The sequence below is a fragment of the Bos mutus genome, chromosome 19 (genome assembly GCF_027580195.1).
Source record: "Bos mutus isolate GX-2022 chromosome 19, NWIPB_WYAK_1.1, whole genome shotgun sequence".
NCBI classification, from domain to species: Eukaryota; Metazoa; Chordata; class Mammalia; order Artiodactyla; family Bovidae; genus Bos; species Bos mutus.
Genome location: NC_091635.1, coordinates 59,361,402 through 59,381,355, shown reverse-complemented (window position 1 = coordinate 59,381,355; position 19,954 = coordinate 59,361,402).

The following is a 19,954-nucleotide window of genomic DNA, read 5'->3' as shown; positions in this document are numbered from 1 at the left end:
AGGCTTTCTTATCTCTTCTTGCTATTCTTTGGAACTCTGCATTCAGATGCTTATATTTTTCCTTTTCTCCTTTGCTTTTTGCTTCTCTTCTTTTCACAGGTATTTGTAAGGCCTCCCCAGTCATGTCTCTGCTTTTTAATATGCTCTCTAGGTTGTCCATAGCTTTCCTTCCAAGCAACAAGTGCACCTTCATGGCTGCAGTCACCATCTGCAATGATTTTGGAGCCCAAGAAAATAAAGTCTGTCACTGTTTCCATTGTTTCCCTGTCTATTTGCCATGATGTGATGGGACTGGATGCCATGATCTTAGCTTTCTGAATGTTCAGATTTAAGTCAGCTTTTTCCCTCTCCTCTTTTACTTTCATCATGAGGCTCTTTAGTTCCTCTTTGCTTTCTGTCATAAGGGTGGTGTCATCTGCATATCTGAAATTATTGGTATTTCTCCTGGCAATCTTGATTCCAACTTGTGCTTCATCCAGCCCTGCATTTCACATGATGTACTTTGCATACAAGTTAAATAAGCACGGTGACAATATATAGCCTTGATGTACTACTTTCCCAATTTGGAACCATCCATTGGTCCATGTCTAGTTCTAACTGTTGCTTCTTGAGCTTCATACAGATTTCTCAGTAGGCAGTTAAGGTGGTCTAGTATTCCCATCTCTTGAATAATTTTCCAGTTTGTTGTGATCCACACAGTCAAAGGCTTTAGTGTAGTCAATGAAGTATAGGCAGATGCTTTTTCTGGAATTATCTTGCTTTTTCTGTGATCCAAAAGCTGTTGACAATTTGATCTCTGGTTCTTCTGTCTTTTCTAAATTCAGCTTGAACATCTGAAAATGTTTAGTTTATGGATTTGTTGAAGCCTGGCTTGGAGAAATTTGAGCATTACTTTGATAGCATGTGAGATGAGTACAATTTTGCCATAGTTAAACATTCATAAACAGTGGCATATTTACTTCTTTTCCCATTTAGATTCCCTTTTTTTATTTTGTTCTCTGATTGTTGTAACTATCAGACTTCAAAAACAATGTTGAGTAAAGCTGGCAAGATTAGGCTATTCCTGATCTTAAAGGAAATGTTTTCAGCATTTCACCATTGATTATGATGTTATTAATGGATTTGTTATATGTGGCCTTTATTATATTCAGGTATATTCTCTCTATGCCTACTTTCACTTTCAATATTTTGACACTTTATATCTTTTAGTTCTATATATCTCTTAACTACTTACCATAAATATAGTTGCATCTGTCTTTTTAAACTTCCTACTAGCTTCATAAGTGACTGGTTTACCACCTTTGCACTATATTTTTTCTTAACCATTGAGATATTTTTCCTTTTGTAAGTTTCATATTTCTAATTTTGTTCTTGTGTTTTCCACTTAGAGAAATCACCTGAACATTTCTTGTAATGTCAGTTTAGTGGCACTGGCCTCTTTAAGCTTTTACTTGTCTGTAAAACTTTTTTTCTCAGTTTCAATCTGAATGCTATCCTTGCCAGGCAGGGTACACCTGGTTGCAGAGTTTTTCTTATCATCAAGGAGTATGTTGGACTGCTCCCTTCTGGGAGCTCCTTTTTGCTGAAAAGTCAAAACATAGTTTAATGGGAGTTTGTACATAACAGGTTTTTAAAATTCTACCTTAATCTTTTATTTTTGCAACTTTAGTTATAATGTATTTTGGTGTAGACCTCTCTGGCTTCAACTTCTTTGAGACTTGCTTTGTTCCCTTTCTCAGGTTAGGAGTGCTTTTAGTTATTATCTCTTCAAATGTAATATGTCATTCTTTGTCCCTTTCTCTATCTCTCCTCCTTCTAGGACACTTACAGCATGCTAAGGGGCTTGATTTCTCCCAGAAATATCTTAAACAGTCATCATGTATTTTTAATTTTTTTTTTTTTCTGTTCAGCTTAAGTGATTCCTACTACTTTGTCTCCCAGTGTTCTGATTTGTTCCTCTATATTTTCTAATCTATATTTCATTGAAATACAAGTGATTTACAGTATCATAATAGTTTCAGATGTACCAAATAGTGATTCAATATTTTGCAGAGTATATTCCATCATGAGTTAGGACAAAAAATGGCTATAATTCCCTGTTATAAAGTATATCTTTATTGCACTCTAGTATATTTTTAATCTTTAAACTTTGTTATTGTATTCTTCAGCTCTGTTTGATTTTTCTTCTTATCTCTAACTCTTGTGAAAATTATCAGTTCATGTTCATTCTTTCCTGAGTTTGGTGAGCATCCTTATAATCGTTACCTTGATCTCTTTATATGGTAGATTACGTATCTCCATTTTGTTTAGTTCTTTTCCTGAGGATTTCTCTTGTTCCTTCATTGAGAATATATTCTTCTGTCTCTTTGCCTAAATCTCTGTGTTTACTGTATATGTTAAGCAGGTTGATTACATATCCTGATCTTGGAGAAATGGCTTTTTGTAGGAAATGTCCTATCAGACCCAGCAGCACACTCCCCTCCATATGCCTGACTACTGTCCCTTAGATGGCTTGTGTGTACCCTTCTGTTGTGGAGCTGACTACTGTGGGCATGCTGGTTGTCAGGACAAGTTCCTGAGCTTGTTGACTGCAGGACCTGGATTGTAGGAGGCTGCTGGTCCCCTGGTAGGGATGGCAGTTGGTGGTGGGTTTCAGGGGGTGAAGTGTATGTACCAATCTCCTGGTAGAGAGCCACGTCCTAGGGTAACTGGCTCCACATCTTGAGGATGAGGTACAATGGCTGATATTGGCTAACTGATGGTGCTATGTCCCTGGCTTGCTGGTTGTAGGGCCCAAGTGAGCCAGGGCTTTTACTGACTTGCTGGTGGGAAGGGCTAGGTCCTGGAGCATCTGGCTATGTCAACTGAGGCAGTTTTGGCTAGGGTTAGCCCATTGGTAGGTGGGCTCAGGAGTGCCTTGGGCTGATGATGACCTGCTTATGGGTGTAAGCTCCAAGCATTAATAGGCTGGAGATATCTCCAAAATGGGGCTTACAAGCACCAGTGTCTTTGTGGTTTATGACCTTACTAAAATGACTGCTATCCACATCTCCATCCCCAGGGGAGTCCTATTTGCCTACTACAGCTTTAAGAAGCCCTCAAAGATCAACAGGAGGGTCTGACCCAGACTATTTCAAATGTCTGCCACTCCACTACCACTCAAAGAATGTGACATTTTGCACATTCTGTAAGAGTCTGTAAGAGTGGTGTTTCTATTTCCTAAAGCTCTCCACTTATTCCATACACAAGCCTCACAGACATCAAATTTCAATGTTCTGGAGCTTCTTCTTTCTTGTGCAGGACTCCCAGACTGGAGAGCCCAATATGGGGCTTGGACCCTTTGCTCCTTGGGGAGAACTTCTGTATTGTGATTAAATGTGATTATTTTTCTTTTTATAGGTCACCTGCCTTGGGATATAAGATTGGACTATACTGCATCTATTCCCTTCTACCCACCTTATTGAAGTTCTTTATTTTGGAAAATATATATATATTTTTGGAAAGATATTTTGGAAAATATCTTTATTTTTATTTTGGAAAATATATTTTCCAGTCTACAGGTTGTTCTCATAGATAATTTCTCTGTTAATAGTTGTGATTTTTATGTCCCCATGGAACTTTCATTTAAATATGAATGACTGTATGAAAAAATGGATGAAAGATATATTCTCATTGTGTATGTTGTTGTTGAATCACTCAGTCATCTCCAACCCTTTGCAAGTCCTTAATCTGCAGCATGCTAGATTTTCCTGTCCTTCACCATCTCCCGGAATTTGCTCAAACTCATGTCCATTTACTTGATGGTGCCATTCAGTCATTTCAATGTCTATTATCCCCTTCTTCTTCTGCCAAAAAATCATTCCCAGAATAAGAGACTTTTCCAGTGAATTGGCTCTTCACATCAGGTGGCCAAACATTTGAGCTTCAGCTTCAGTATCAGTCCTTCCAATGAATTTTCAGGATTGATTTTCTTTAAGATTGACTGGTTTGATCTCAGTGCAGCCCAAGGGATTCTTAAGTGCTCAAAAGCATCAATTATTCAGGGCTCAGCCATCTTTATGATACAACTCTCACATCTGAACATGACTCTTGGGAAGGGTATAGCTTTGACCATATGGAACTTGTAGGCAAAGCAATGTCACTGGTTTTTAATACACTCTCTAGATTTGTCATAGCTTTTCTTCCAAGGAGCAAGCCTCTTTTACTTTTATGACTGAAGCCACCATCTGCACTGATTTTTGGAGCGCCACAAAATAATGTCTGTCACTGTTTCCATCATTTCCTCATCTATTTACCATGAAGTGATGGGACCAAATGCCATGATTACTGCTATTTGAATGTTGATTTTTAAGCTAGCTTTTTCACTCTCCTCTTTCACTTTCATCAAGACCCTCTTTAGTTTTTGTTCACTTTCTGCCATAAGGGTGGTATCATCTGTGTATCTGAGATTATTGATATCTTTCCCAGCTATCTTGATTCCAACTTGTGCTTCATCCAGCCCAGGACTGTGCATGATGTACTCTGCATAGAAGTTAAATAAGCATGGTGATGATGTACAAACTTGATGTTCTCCTTTCCCAATTTTGAATCAGTCCACTGTTCCATGTTCAGTTCTAATGGTGGTTTCCTTAATTGCATGCAGATTTGTAAGAAGACAGATAAGGTAGTCTGGTATTCCCATCACCTGAAGAATTTTCCAGTTTGTTGTGATCTACACAGTAAAAGGCTTTAGTATAGTCAATAAAACAGAAGTAGATGATTTTTCTGGAATTCTCTCTCTCTCTCTCTTTCTTTTTTTCTATGATTCAATGGATGTTAGAAATTTGATCCCTGGTTCTTCTGCCTTTTCTAAATCCAGCTTGTACATCTGGAAGTTCTCGGTACATGTACTGTTGAAGCATAGCTTGGAGGATTGTGAGCATTACCTTGCTAGCATGTAAAATGAGTACAATTGTGCAGTGGTTTGAACATTCTTTGAAATTGATCTTCTTTGGGATTGGAATGAAAACTGATCTTTTCCAGTCCTATGGCCACTGCTGAGTTTTCCAAATGTGCTGACATATTGAATGCAGCACTTTCACAGCATCATCTTTTATGACTTGAAACAGTATAGCTGGAATTCCATCACCTCCACTAGCTTTGTTCATAGTGATGCTTCCTAAGGTCCACTTGACTTCACACTCTGGCTCTAAGTGAGTGATCACACCATTATGGTTATCTGCATTTTAAAATCTTTTCTGTATAGCTTGACTTTCTATTCTTGCCACTCTTCTTAATATCTTATGCTTCAATTAGGTCACTGCCCTTGCTATCCTTTATTGTTCCCATCTTTGCATGAAATGTTCCCTTGATACCTCTAATCTTTTGAAGATATATCTAGTTTTTCCCATTCTACTGTTTACCTCTATTTCTTTGCATATTTGACTTAGGAAGGCTTCTTATCTCTCCTTGCTATTCTTTGGAACTCTGCATTCAGAGTTCCCAAGACTACTTCATAGTCTATTTCTGCATCATTGACTACTCTAAAAACTTTGACTGTGTGGATCACAACAAACTGTGATAAATTCTTCAAGAGATGGGAATACCAGACCACCTCACCTGCCTCCTGTGAAAACTATATACAGATAAAGAAGCAACAGTTAGAACCAGACATGGAACAATGGACTGGTTCAAAATTGGGAAAAGAGTACAACAAGGCTGTCTACTGTCACCCTCCTTACTTAACTTCTATTCAAAGTTCATGCAAAATGCCAAGCTGGATGAAGAACAATCTGAAATCAAGATTCCCGGGAGAAGTATCAATAACTTAAGATAATCAGATGACACCACTCTGATGGCAGAAAGTGAAGAACAACTAAAGATCCTTCTGATGAACGTGAAAGAGGAGAGTGAAAAAACTGGTTTAAAATTCAATATTTTAAAAATGAAGATCATGGCATCTGGTCCTAACATGTCATTGCAAATGGATGGGGAAACAATGCAAACAGTGAGAGACTTCATTTTCTCAGGCTCCAAAAGCACTGCAAATTGTGACTGAAGGTATGAAATTAGAAGATTCTTGCTCCTTGGGAAGATAACTATGACAAACCTAGGAGAGTATTTAAAAGCAGAGACAGTACTTTGCTTACAGAGGTCCAAATTCTCAAATTTATGGGTTTTCCAGTAGTCATGGATGAATGTGAAACCTGAACAATAAAAAGGCTGAGTGTTGAAGGATTGATGCCTTTGAACTGTAGTGCTGGAGAAGACTCTTGAGAGTCCTTTGAATAGCAAGGAGTTCAAATCAGTCAATCTTAAAGGAAACTGACACTGAACATTCATTGGAAGGACTAATGCTGAAGCTGAAGCTCCAATGTTTTGACCACCTGATGCAAAGAGCCAAATCATTGGAAAAGTCCCTTATCTGGAAAAGACTGAAGGTAAGAAAGAGGACAACAGAAGACAAGATAATAGAATGGCATCATCAACTGAATGAACATGAGTTTGAGCAAACTCCAGGAGATGGTGAAATACAGGGCAACCTGGCATGCTGCAGTCTATGGGGTCACAAAGAGTGGGACAAGACTGAGTGACTGAAAAACAACAACTGCATTCAAATGGGTATATCTGTCCTTTTCCCCTTTGCCTTTCACTTCTCTTCTTTTATTAGCTATTTTTAAGGCCTCTTCAGATAACCATTTTGCCTCTTTGCATCTCTTTTTTTGGGGGATGGTTTTGATCATAGCCTCCTATACAATGTTACAAATCTCCATCCATAGTTCAGGCATTCTGTCAGATCTAATCCATTGAATCTGTTTGTCACTCCACTGTATATTGTAAGGGATTTGATTTAGGTCATACCTGAATGGACTAGTGATTTTCCCTACTTTCTTCAACTTAAATCTGAATTTTACAATAAGATGTTCGTAATCTCAGCCACAGTCAGCCTCAGGTCTTGTTTTTGATGACTATATACAGCTTTTCCATATTCAACTGCAAAGAATATAATCAATTTGATCTAGTGATGTCCAAGTGTTGAGTCATCTTCTGTTGTTGGAAGAGGGTGTATGCTATGACCAGTGTGTTCACTTGGAAAAATTCCATTAACTTTTTCCTTGCTTCATTTTGTACTCCAAGGCCAAACATATCTGTTACTCCACGTATCTCTTGACTTCCTACTTTACATTCCAGCCCTCTATAATGAAAAGTGCATCTTTTATTTGATGCTAGTTCAAGAAGTTCTTGTAGATTTTCATAGAACTGTTCAACTTAAAGTTCTTCAGCATTGGTGGTTGAGGCATAACTTGGATTACTGTGATACTGAATGAATTGCTTGTAAATTAACTGAGGTGATTCTGTTGTTTTTGAGACTGCACCCATGTACTGCATCTTGGACTCTTATTGACTGTGAGGGCTACTCCATTCATTGTGTATAGTTTTTATTAATACATGATCAGTGTTTTGGCTACATACTGGTAGCAGTATTTCAGCTACTATGCAAAATAACAGAATATAATGAGATTACAGTATTTATTTCAAAATTGTGGAGAAACATTTTTTTTTTGCATATTTCTTTTTTTTTTTAATTTTATTTTTAAACTTTACAATATTGCATTAGTTTTGCCAAATATCGAAATGAATCCACCACAGGTATACCCGTGTTCCCCATCCTGAACCCACCTCCCTCCTCCCTCCCCTACCCTCCCTCTGGGTCCTCCCAGTGCACCAGCCCCAAGCATCCAGTACCGTGCATTGAACCTGGACTGGCAACTCGTTTCATACATGATATTATATATGTTTCAATGCTGTTCTCCCAAATCTCCCCACCCTCTCCCTCTCCCACAGTCCATAAGACTGATCTATACATCAGTGTCTCTTTTGCTGTCTCATACACAGGGTTATTGTTACCATCTTTCTAAATTCCGTATATATGTGCTAGTATACTGTATTGGTGTTTTTCGTTCTGGCTTACTTCACTCCGTATAATAGGTTCCAGTTTTATCCATCTCATTAGAACTGATTCAAATGTATTCTTTTTAATGGCTGAGTAATACTCCATTGTGTATATGTACCACAGCTTTCTTATCCATTCATCTGCTGATGGGCATCTAGGTTGCTTCCATGTCCTGGCTATTATAAACAGTGCTGCGATGAACATTGGGGTACACGTGTCTCTTTCCCTTCTGGTTTCCTCAGTGTGTATGCCCAGTAGTGGGATTGCTGGATCATAAGGCAGTTCTATTTCCAGTTTTTTAAGGAATCTCCACACTGTTCTCCATAGTGGCTGTACTAGTTTGCATTCCCACCAACAGTGTAAGAGAGTTCCCTTTTCTCCACACCCTCTCCAGCATTTATTATTTGTAGACTTTTGGATCGCAGCCATTCTGACTGGCGTGAAATGGTACCTCATAGTGGTTTTGATTTGCATTTCTCTGATAATGAGTGATGTTGAGCATCTTTTCATGTGTTTGTTAGCCATCTGTATGTCTTCTTTGGAGAAATGTCTATTTAGTTCTTTGGCCCATTTTTGATTGGGTCATTTATTTTTCTGGAGTTGAGCTGTAGGAGTTGCTTGTATATTTTTGAGATTAGTTGTTTGTCAGTTGCTTCATTTGCTATTATTTTCTCCCATTCTGAAGGCTGCCTTTTCACCTTGCTAATAGTTTCCTTTGTTGTGCAGAAGCCTTTAAGTTTAATTAGGTCCCATTTATTTATTTTTGCTTTTATTTCCAATATTCTGGGAGGTGGGTCATAGAGGATCCTGCTGTGATGTATGTCGGAGAGTGTTTTGCCTATGTTCTTCTCTAGGAGTTTTATAGTTTCTGGTCTTACGTTGAGATCTTTAATCCATTTTGAGTTTATTTTTGTGTATGGTGTTAGAAAGTGTTCTAGTTTCATTCTTTTACAAGTGGTTGACCAGTTTTCCCAGCACCACTTGTTAAAGAGATTGTATTTTGAAATTCCAAACTCTACTCTAGATTTTTAATTTCAGCCTTTTAGTATTTGTTATCAATTTTGTACCTATAGTGTTTTTTTTGTTTTTGTTTTTATATAATTTCTGTGACCCTTTTTTTCTTTTTCTTTTTCTCTGTTTCTTTCTCTTTTTCTTTTAAATAACATTGTATATCTGAAATTCCAAACTCTATTCTAGATTTTTAATTTATGCTTTTTGGTATCTGTTATCAATTTTGTACCTGTATTTTTTTTTAATAATTTATGCGACCTTGTTTGTTCTTGTTTGTTTTTATTTTTCTCTCTCTTTCTTTTTCTTCTTCTTTTTTTAACATTGTATTTTTGAAATTCCAAACTCTACTCTAGATTTTTAACTTTTGCTTTTTGGTATTAGTTATCAATTTTGTACCTATACTTTCTGTATAATTTTTGCCACCTTGTTTGTTTTTGTTTCTTCGTTTTTTCTCTCTTTCTTTTCCTTCTTCTTTTCTTTAACATCGTATTTTTGAAATTCCAAACTCTACTCTAGATTTTAAATTTTTGCTTTTAAGTATTTGTTACCAAATTTGTACCTTTAAGAACCCAATCTTCAGTACCCATTTTTCACTAGGGAGCGAGATTACTGGCTTGACTGCTCTCTCTCCCTTTGGACTCTCCTTTTTCTCCACTAGGTTGCCTGTGTCTCCTCCCTAACCCCTCTCTACTCTACCCAACTCTGTGAATTTCTGTGTGTTCCAGACGGTGGAGAACACTTAGGGAACTGATTACTGGCTGGATCTGTCTCCCTCCTTTTCATTCCCCCCATTTATCCTCCTGGCCACCTCTGCCACCTTCTTCCTTCTTCTCTTCTCTGTATAACTCTGTGAACAACTCTGAGCGGTCCAGTTGTGGAGTGCACATAAGGAAGAGATTACTGAATAGCCCACTCTCTCCTCTATTGACTCCACCTCATCTCATTCGGGTCACCTCTAACTCCCTCCTCACTCTTCTCTTCTCCATATAACACTGTAAACCTCTTTGGGCGAAACAAGTTTCAGGGCAAGACATACCAAGCAAATTCTCCAGCAGCAAGGAACACAGCCCTGAGCTCCAAGATACAGGCAGCCCAAAGTCACCCCAAAACCATAGACATCCCATAACTCATTACTGGACATTTCATTGCACTCCAGAGAGAAGAAATACAGCTCCACTCACCAGGACACCAACACAAGCTTCCCTAACCAAGAAACCTTGACAAGCCACCTGTACAAACCCATACAGAGAAACATTTTTATTGCCCAAGATAGATGTAAAGCTGGATTTTGAACCTCGGTCACTTGGTCCAAATTCCTGTTCTCTGTGTTTTATCTCAGTTATCTGAAACCCATTAAATAAGTAAACTTTATTTCTTAAATGTAGGGCACATCTTTAGGCTCTCTAATGAAGACAGGCAAAGAGACACCTGTAAGGAACATTATTATATACTTAAATGGCCTCAGATAAATGAATGCAGTTGCACACCTGAGGCAGCAGTGCCCTAGATTTAGTAATCTAGCACAAAACAGAACAAGTCAAGCAAATGACATGGTTAGAGTTTGTAATGAGACAGTGAGAAGTGAAATTTTGATCATCCTGACCCATTTTACTACCTAAAAGCTGTGATTTCTTTCCCAAATGCTACACTACTAATCTATAAAAACTAAAGTAGGAAATGAAGCCTAAAATCCTCAAGTGTGACACATTTTAGGCTATTTCCAAGTAGGAAGTGATAATAACGCCTTCCTTTTCTGAATTTCAAAATCTAGGATTAGGATTTAGCAAGACAGAATGCCTAACCATGAAGAATATTGATTTTCCTTCTTCTTTTGTTATATTAAGAACTTCTGTATGTCCTTTAAAGAGGTTTCTGATACGATATTTTCTAACTAGGATTTTTAAATTTACTCAGGCACAGGAAGCAAAGCTGGTTCCATTGACAAGGGAAGCTCAACAGAGTAAAATAACCACCTTTTCCTGTTTCTGCCCAGATGTCTCCATCCCTAGTTTGAAGGTTTCACTTTTTTCCTCATTAATGCCTTAATTTTAACATTATTGACTAGGTAAATCTTTTAATTCAGATGATGATAAATAGGCACATTATTTACTTATAATTACTCAAAACTGAAAACAGCACAGATTTTCACCCCTTGGTGAATGGCAAAAGGCATGTAGCTCATTCACCATCAAATATCACTCAATAATAAAAGAACCAACTATTAACACACACACAATGCCATGGATTAATCTCAGTTGCATTATACTAAGTAAAAGAAGCCAAACTCAAAGGCTACGTAGTTTATGAATTTATTTATAAAATATTTGGGAGAAACAAAAGTACAAGAATAGAAAATATATCAGTTGTTGCCAGAGACTGGAAATGGGGAGTGGTATACGGTCTAAAATTGTTTGCAGAGGAATTGAGGGGAAGGTGACAGAACTGCTTTATATCACGACCGTGGTACTGGTTATAATATTGTATGTGTTTATTAGAACTCACAAAACTGTATGAGTTTAAAGAATAACATTTACTGTGTGTAAATGTCACTTTCATTAAGTTAAACTTAAATTTCTGCAATGGAAAACAACTCTATAGCCAGTGAGATGGCTAAAATTAAAATGATCATCAATGTCAATTATTACTGAGAATTGACTTAGTAATGTAAAATAGTACAGCCAGTTGGGGAAAAAAAAAAAGAATGGTTTGACAGTTTCTGATAAACATAATAATCATGAAGATCCTATATGCAAGGCAGCAAAAGAGATACAAATGTAAAGAACAGACTTATGGACTTTGTGGGAAAAGGGGAAGGTGGGATAATTTGAGAGAATAGCATTGAAATATATATATTACCATATGCAAAATAGATGACCAGTGCAAGTTTGATGTATGCAGCAGGGCACTCAAAGTTGGTGCTCTGGGACAACCCAGAGGGATGGGGTATGGAGGGAGGTGGATGTGAGGTCAGGGTGGGGGATACATGTGGACCCATGGCTGATTCATGTTGATTTATGGCAGACCATCACAATATTGTAATGAAATTATCCTCTAATTAAAATAAATTAATTAACTTTAAAAATAATCATATAGCCTAGAAATTTCAGTCCTAGGCATTTACCCAAGTGTGAGATTTCCAATTGCAGTTTTGGGTGCTCCCACTTATATCATATGATATCATCATCAGTTTGCACCCAAAAATGCGGCTCTGGTTTTACTTTGACTTTTACAATGCTGCTTTCTTCACTTTGTGAGTCATAAGATGTCTTAGGCCCTGGGGAGGTGGGTATTGCCAGACTTCTAGAGTTTAAGAATTCTAAGCGAGTTTAAGACCCACTCACTTTCCTAACTAAATTGCCACCTGACTTGGTGTACTTACAGGAAAGCACAGAATCTGGGCGGTGTTCAGGCAGGTCAGAAACAGGTCAGAGATCTGCTCTCCTGTTTCTGAAGCCTGAGCAAGATTTCCTTTATTTTATTTTCCCTAATATGAGATAACTTACTATAATACTGACTCTATGAATAAGGAATTTGGACCCTGACACTGAAAAATATTTGGTATTTGTTGAGATAGCTCAAAAGTTGGAAGTTGAAGTCACCTGAAAGCTTGTTTACTAATATGTCACTCATTTGTCACTTACTATGGGAAGACCAAAAACTTGGAAATGGTAAAATCTCATGCATCTAATCAATAAAATTAGTTTTGAAAAGCTGATGCTCAACAATCTAGTTTTGGACCATACTTGGTGTATGTGCTTCTCTCTTACAAAATCATTCTATGCTAATTTCTGGATAAAATATATCAGTATCAGTTCAGTCACATAGTCACGTCTGACTCTTTGCAACCCCATGGACTGCAGCACACCAGGCCTCCCTGTCCATCACCACCTCCGGGAGTTTACTCAAACTCGTGTACATTGAGTCGGTGATGCCATCCAACCATCTCATCCTGTCATTCACTTCTCCTCCCGCCTTCCATCTTCCCCAGCATCAGGGTCTTTTCAAAAGAGTCAGTTCTTCTAAAGGTGGCCAATGTATTGGAGTTTCAACTTCAGCATCAGTCCGTCCAGTGAATATTCAGGACTGATTTCCATTAGGATGGACTGGTTGAATCTTCTTGCAGACCAAGGGACTCCAAGTGTCTTTTCCAACACCACAGTTCAAAGCCATCAATTCTTCAGTGCTCAGCTTTCTTTATAGTCGAATTCTCACATCCATACATGACTACTGGAAAAATCATAGCTTTCACTAGGTGGACTTTTGTTGGTAAAGTAATGTCTCTGCTTTTTAATATGCTGTCTAGTTTGGTTGTAACTTTTCTTCCAAGGAACAGCATCTTTTATTTCCATGGCTGCAGTGTTTTTGGAGTCCAAAGAAATAGTCTGTCACCATTTCCACTGTTTTCCCATCTATTTGCCATGAAATGGTGGGAAAGATGCCATGATCTTAGTTTTCTGAATATTGAGTTTTAAGCCAGCTTTTTCACCCTCCTCTTTCACTTTCATCAAGAGGATCTTTAGGTCTTATTCACTTTCTGCCATAAGATTGGTGTCATCTGCATATCTGAGATTATTGATATTTCTCCTGGTAAACTTGATTCAAGCTTGTGCTTCATCCAGCCCAGCATATCTCACAATGTACTCTGCATATAAGTTAAATAAGTAGGGTGACAATATACAGCCTTGACACACTCCTTTCCCAATTTGGAACCAGTCTGTTGTTCCATGTTCAGTTCTAACTGTTGCTTCTAGACCTGCATACAGATTTCTCAAGGAGCAGCTAAAGTGGTCTGGTATTCCCATCTCAGAATTTTCCAGAGTTTATTGTAATCCACACAGTCAAAAGTTTTGGTGTAATCAATAAAGCATAAGTAGATGTTTTTTCTGGAACTCTCTTGCTTTTTAAGGATCTAGCAGATGTTGGCAATTTGATCATTGGTTCTTCTGTCTTTTCCAACAATCCAGCTTGAACATCTGGAAGTTCAAAGTTCACATACTATTTAACCTTGGCTTGAGAATTTTGAGCATTACTTTGCTAGCGTGTGAGATGAGTGCAATTGTGCTGTAGTTTGAGCATTATTTGGCATTGCCTTTCTTTGGGATTGGAATGAAAACTGACCTTTTCCAGTCCTGTGGGTACTGCTGTGTTTTCCAAATTTGCTGGCATATTGAATGCAGCACTTTCACAGCACCATCTTTTAGGATTTGAAATAGCTCAACTGGGATTCCATCACCTCCACTAGCTTTGTTCATAGTGATGCTTCTTAAGGCCCACTTGACTTTGCATTCTAGGATATCTGGCTCTAGATTAGTGATCACAACATCATTTTTATCTGGACCATGAAGATTTTTTTTTTTTTTTTATAGCTCTTCTGTGTATTCCTGCCACCTCTTATTAATATCTTCTGCTTCGGTTAGGTCCATACTATTTCTTTCTTTTATTGTGCCTATCTTTGTATGAAATATTCCCTTGGTATCTCTAATTTTCTTGAAGAGATCTCTAGTTTTTCCCATTCTATTGTTTTCCTCTATTTCTTTGTGCTGATCACTGAGGAAAACTTTCTTAACTCTCCTTGCTTTTCTTAGAAACTCTGCATTTAAATGGGTATATCTTCCCTTTTCTCCTTTGCCTTTAGCTTCTCTTCTTTCTCAGCTATTCCTAAGGCTTCCTCAGACAACCATTTTGCCTTTTTGCTTTTCTTTTCTTGGGAATGGTTTTCATCACTGCCTCCTGTACAATGTCATGAACCTCTGTCCATTGTTCTTCAGACACTCTGCCTATCAGATCTAATCCTTTGAATCTATTTGTCACTTCCAATGTATAATTGTAAAGGATTTAATTTAGGCCATACCTGAATGGTCTAGGGGCTTTTCCTACTTCCATTTAAGTCTGAATTTGACAATAATAAGTTCATGATCTGAGCCACAATCAGTACCTGGTCTTATTTTTGCTGACTGTATAGAACTCCCCTATCTTTGGCTGCAAAGAATGCAATCAATTGGATTTTGGTATTGACTATCTGGTGATGTCCACGTGTAGAGTATTCTGTTGTACTGTTGGAAGAGGGTGTTTGCTGCAACCAGTGCATTCTCTCAGCAAAACTCTGTTAGGCTTTACCCTGCTCCATTCTATATTCCAAGGCCAAACTTGCCATTTACTCCATGTAACTTGACCTCTTACTTTTGTATTCCAGTCCCCTATAATGGAAGGGACAACTTTTGGGGGTGTTAGTTCTAGCAGGTCTTGTAGGTCTTCATAGAACCATTCAGCTTCAGCTTCTTCAGCATTATTGGTGGGAGAATAGACTTGGATTACTCTGATATTGAGTGGTTTGCCTTGGAAATGAACAGAGATCATTCTGTCATTCCTGAGATGGCATCCAAGTGTTGCATTTTGTACTCTTTTGTTGACTATGATGGGTACTCCATTTCTTGTAAGGGATTATTTCCCACAGTAATAGACATAATGGTTTTCTGAGTTAAATTCACCCATTCCCATCCATTTTAGTTCACTGATTCCTAAAATGTCAATGTTCACTCTTGCCATCTGCTTGATAACTTCTAACTTACCTTGAATCATGGACCTAACATTCTAGGTTCATATGCAATATTGTTCTTTTCAGCATCGGACTTTGCTTCCATCATCAGTTACATGGACAACTGGGTGTTGCTTTTGCTTTGTCTCTGTCTCTTCATTCTTTCTAAAGTTATTTCTCCATTGATCTCCAGTAGCATACTGAGCACCTACTGACCTGGATAGTCCATCTTTCAGTGTCCTATCTGTTGGCCTTTTCATACAGATCAAGGTGTTCTCAAGGCAAGAATACTGAAGTGGTTCCCATTCCCTTCTCCAGTGGACCACGTTTTCTCAGAACTCTCCACCTTGGCCCGTCCATTTTGGGTGGCTCTACATGACATGGCTCACAGTTTCATTGAGTTATACAAGGTTGTGGTCCATATGATCCAATTAATTAGTTTTCTGTGATTGTGGGCTGACTCAGGGGGAATCTGGGCCTTGTTCTGATGGGCGGGGCCATGCTGTATAAATCTTTAAACCAATTTTCTGTTGAAGGGAGGGACTGTATTCCCTCCCTGTTATTTGACTGGGGGTAAACTATGATGGAGATAATGAAGATAATGGCTACCTCCTTCAAAATTTCCCATGCACACACTGCTACACTCAGTGCCCTCAACTGTGCAGCATGGCCACCACCAACCCACACCTCCACCAGAGACTCCTGGACACTCACGGGTAAGTCTGATTCAGTCTCTTGTGGTGTCACTGCTCCTTTCTCCTGGGTCCTGGTGAACATAAGGTTGTTTATGCCCTCCAAGCGTCTGTTTCCTCAGTTCTGTGTATGTTCTGGTGGCTCTATGATGGGTTAATGGCAACCTCCTCTAAGAGGGCTTATGCTATACCCAGGTCTATTGCACCCAGAGGCCTGCCCCTGCAGCAGTCCACTGCTAACCCATACCTCCTCAGGAGACACAAAAACACCGTTCTGTCTCAGTCTTTGTGGGGTCCCTGGATCCTGGTGTGCACAAGGTATGTTTAAGCCCTCTGAGCTTCTCTGGCAAGTATGGGGTTTGATTCTAAACACAATTTTTCCCTTCCTACTATCTTGTTGGGGTTTCTCCTTTGCCCCTGAATGTGGGATATCTCCTCAAAGTTGCTCCAAGAGCTGCACATCCACTGCTTCAGCACCTACTATCTTGCCGGGGCTTCTCTGCCCCTGGACGTGGGATATCTCCTCATAGTTGCTCCAGTGCCAAAGAGCAGACATAGGGTAAAATAGAAGAGAAAGTAAGATCAAATATAAGATAAAGGTAAATCTGAAGAAAAAACATTATAGTCACACAAAAAGTTAAGGAGCTGAATCAGTTGGCTTAGAAGCTGATACATGACAGCTAGCAGTTAATCAATGTTGATATTCAGCAAAATTCTAGAAGGGATTGTTAACAAATAATGAATATCATCTTGACTTTCTGAAAATCTTATGGATAAACAAATTCCTCTAGAAGGTTTTAGAGGAAGAAACTTTACATAGACTTTGGTTTGATCCTTAGGTCAGGAAGATCCCCTGGAGAAGGGAATGGCAACTCACTTCAGTATTCTTGCCTGGAGAATGCTATGGGCAGAGGAGCCTGGTGGACTCCAGTCCATGAGTCACAAAGAGTCGGACATGACTAATGTGACTTAGCGTGGGTGCACACACACACACACACACACACACACACACACACATTCCTTTCTTTGGGGAAGTTGGAAACCAAATCTGGCTGACAGTTTATATTTCTATCCTCTTGTAACTGTGGTAAACAATGAAACCTGAAAATTGCAACGGAAATTTGTATGATAAATCTGACAACATTAATATATTTGCCTAAATATTTATTTTTGTTCTTTTGTTAAAAAAAAAAAGTGTTGGGGATTTTACTAACAAACGTTCAAGTTTCTTAATATATGACATTAAGCAAAGGAAAGAAAAAGTTTTATTTCAAATCTTTATTCTTCAAGTAAATGAATTTCACTGAACTAAAACTGGAATTTGCTCAGTTTATTCTCCAGAGTAAATGTGCAGGTACTGTTTATTGATGCCATCTTAAAACTATTTCAAATAATGTGTGAAGCCAGAACCCAGAATTCTTTATCTGCTCAGTTAGTTAGATATTTAATTACATTAGAGCAAATGTAATATGTTAGTCCTGGAATTGAGGCTTGTTGTCACTCATAGAATCATGCACTTCTTTCTATTATTCATTTTTTATGGCATTCATTTATTTCACAAATATTTAATTTCTTACTTACTAAGTGTAGGAACACAATATAAATAAAAAGAAATATTAATAAAATTTACTAATAGTAAATATAGTGAATAAAATAGAAGTTTTTGACTTCATGTATCTTTCATTCTACTTTGTGATTAATTTTCACTAAAACTGTAAGGAGTTGCTTTTGATTTAGAGTATATAAAATATATTTAAGCCAATACTCCTTATAAGAGTTTATAGGTTACCAAACCGTTTAGTCAAAGCTATGATTTTTCCAGTAATCATATATGGATGTGAGAATTGGAATATAAAGAAAGCTGAGCACCAAAGAATTGATGCTTTTGAACTATGGTGTTGGAGAAGACTCTTGAGAGTTCCTTGGACTGCAAGGAGATCCAACCAGTCCATCCTAAAGGAAATCAGTCCTGAATGTTCACTGGAAGGACTGATATTGAAGCTGAAATTCCAATACTTGGGTCACCTGATGCGAAGAGCTGACTTTTTTGAAAAGACCCTGATGCTGGGAAACATTGAAGGCGAGAGGAGAAGGGGACGACAGAGGATGAGATGGTTGGATGGCATCACTGACTCAATGGACATGAGTTTGGGTAAACTCCTGTAGTTGGTGATAGACAGGGAGGCCTGGCATGCTTCAGTCCATGGGGTTGCAAAGAGTCAGACATGACTGAGCAGTTGAACTGAACTGAACCAATTAAATTATTTCTTCCTATTTAGAATCACTGTTGGGGAATTCCTTGGCAGTCCATTGTGGAGTTAAGACTCCACAGTCTTCCAGTGCCAGGGACATGGTTGTGATCCATGTTCAGGAACTAAGATCCTGCATGCCATGTTCATGGCCAAAAAAAGAAAAAAATAAATCTTAGCATCACTGCTTCTCTCTGATGCCAAAATCTTGTCTCCTTGTCCAGCAATGCTGAATAGAAACACAGAGACAGTGTTCGAAGGAAAAAAAAAAGTGTTGTTTTATTCTCTGCCAGGCAAGGGACACAGTAGGCTAGTGCTTCAAAAACTGTGCTCCTTTCCCGTGGAATAGGGAGAGGTTTATCTCCCAGGGCTTGTGGTCTGGGGTAAGATGATAAGTCTCAAAGTTATCAAGGTCTTAAATTAAAAAAAAAAAAAAATTGTCTTCTGCAAATTTACGGCCAAAGCTGGTGTCAGGGGGCTCAGTAACCTATCTAGTGTCCTTGAAGTTATCACCAGTGACTTTCTTTTTGAAATTCAGAATGCTACAAGGGGGAGTATGGGGAGGAGAATACCACGTGTACAGTGCAATTCATATGGAGTCAGACAGTAATTAACTTTGTTTAGCTTTCTGAAGACAAGTCTAGCTACAAGTGTTTTTTAGTAGTCAGTGCTAAAGAATAACCAAGATTGCTTAACTCCTTTAGGCTTGTTTATGTTGTTTATGCAGCCTGTTCATTGTTTCTTATTTTCCTTATTTATCAGAAGTCTCTTTTCTATTCAAGAACACCCTTATTTTATTTTTGCTGTAACATATCCAATCATGAATTGATATAACATATTTTGTTAGTTTCTACCAAATTATCACTAATATTCCCTCTACCCCCAGGATAAGCATGCATTCTCTATCATGAAAGTCTGTTAGTATCAAATATCTAGAGCATTCAAGACTTTTTTTTTTTTTAAGTTATAATAATTCATCATTTAAAAAGTATTTACTTTTGGCTGCACTGGATCTTCTTTGCTTTGTGTAGGCTTTCTCTATTTGCAATGAGTAGAGGCTACACTTCTTTGTGGTGCATAGTCTTTTCATTCTGACGGCTTCTCTTGTGGAGGACAGGCTCTAGGCCCATGGGCTTCATGGGTTGCAGAATGTAGGCTCAGTAGTTCTGACTTGTAAGCCCTAGAGCATGAGGATTTCAGTAGTTGCAGCGCTCAGTAGTTGTAACTCAAAGGCTCTAGAGCACTTGCTCAACAGTTTTGGCTCATGGGCTGAGTTGCTCTGTGGCATGTGGAATCTTCTCGGAAGAGGGATTGAACCTGTGTCCCCTTCATTGTTAGGTAGGTTCTTATCCATTGCACCAACAGGGAAGTCCTATCATTTTTAAAAATAATAATCATGATTTCTTTTAATTCCTTTTCTTACTTGGATGTAACACTTTGTCATTTTCAACAGCAAGTGAACTCTGGATAATTGCCAGCAATAGTAGGGCTTGCTAGATTTTAGAAATTGGCACTGTTGAGTTTCCAAAATCAT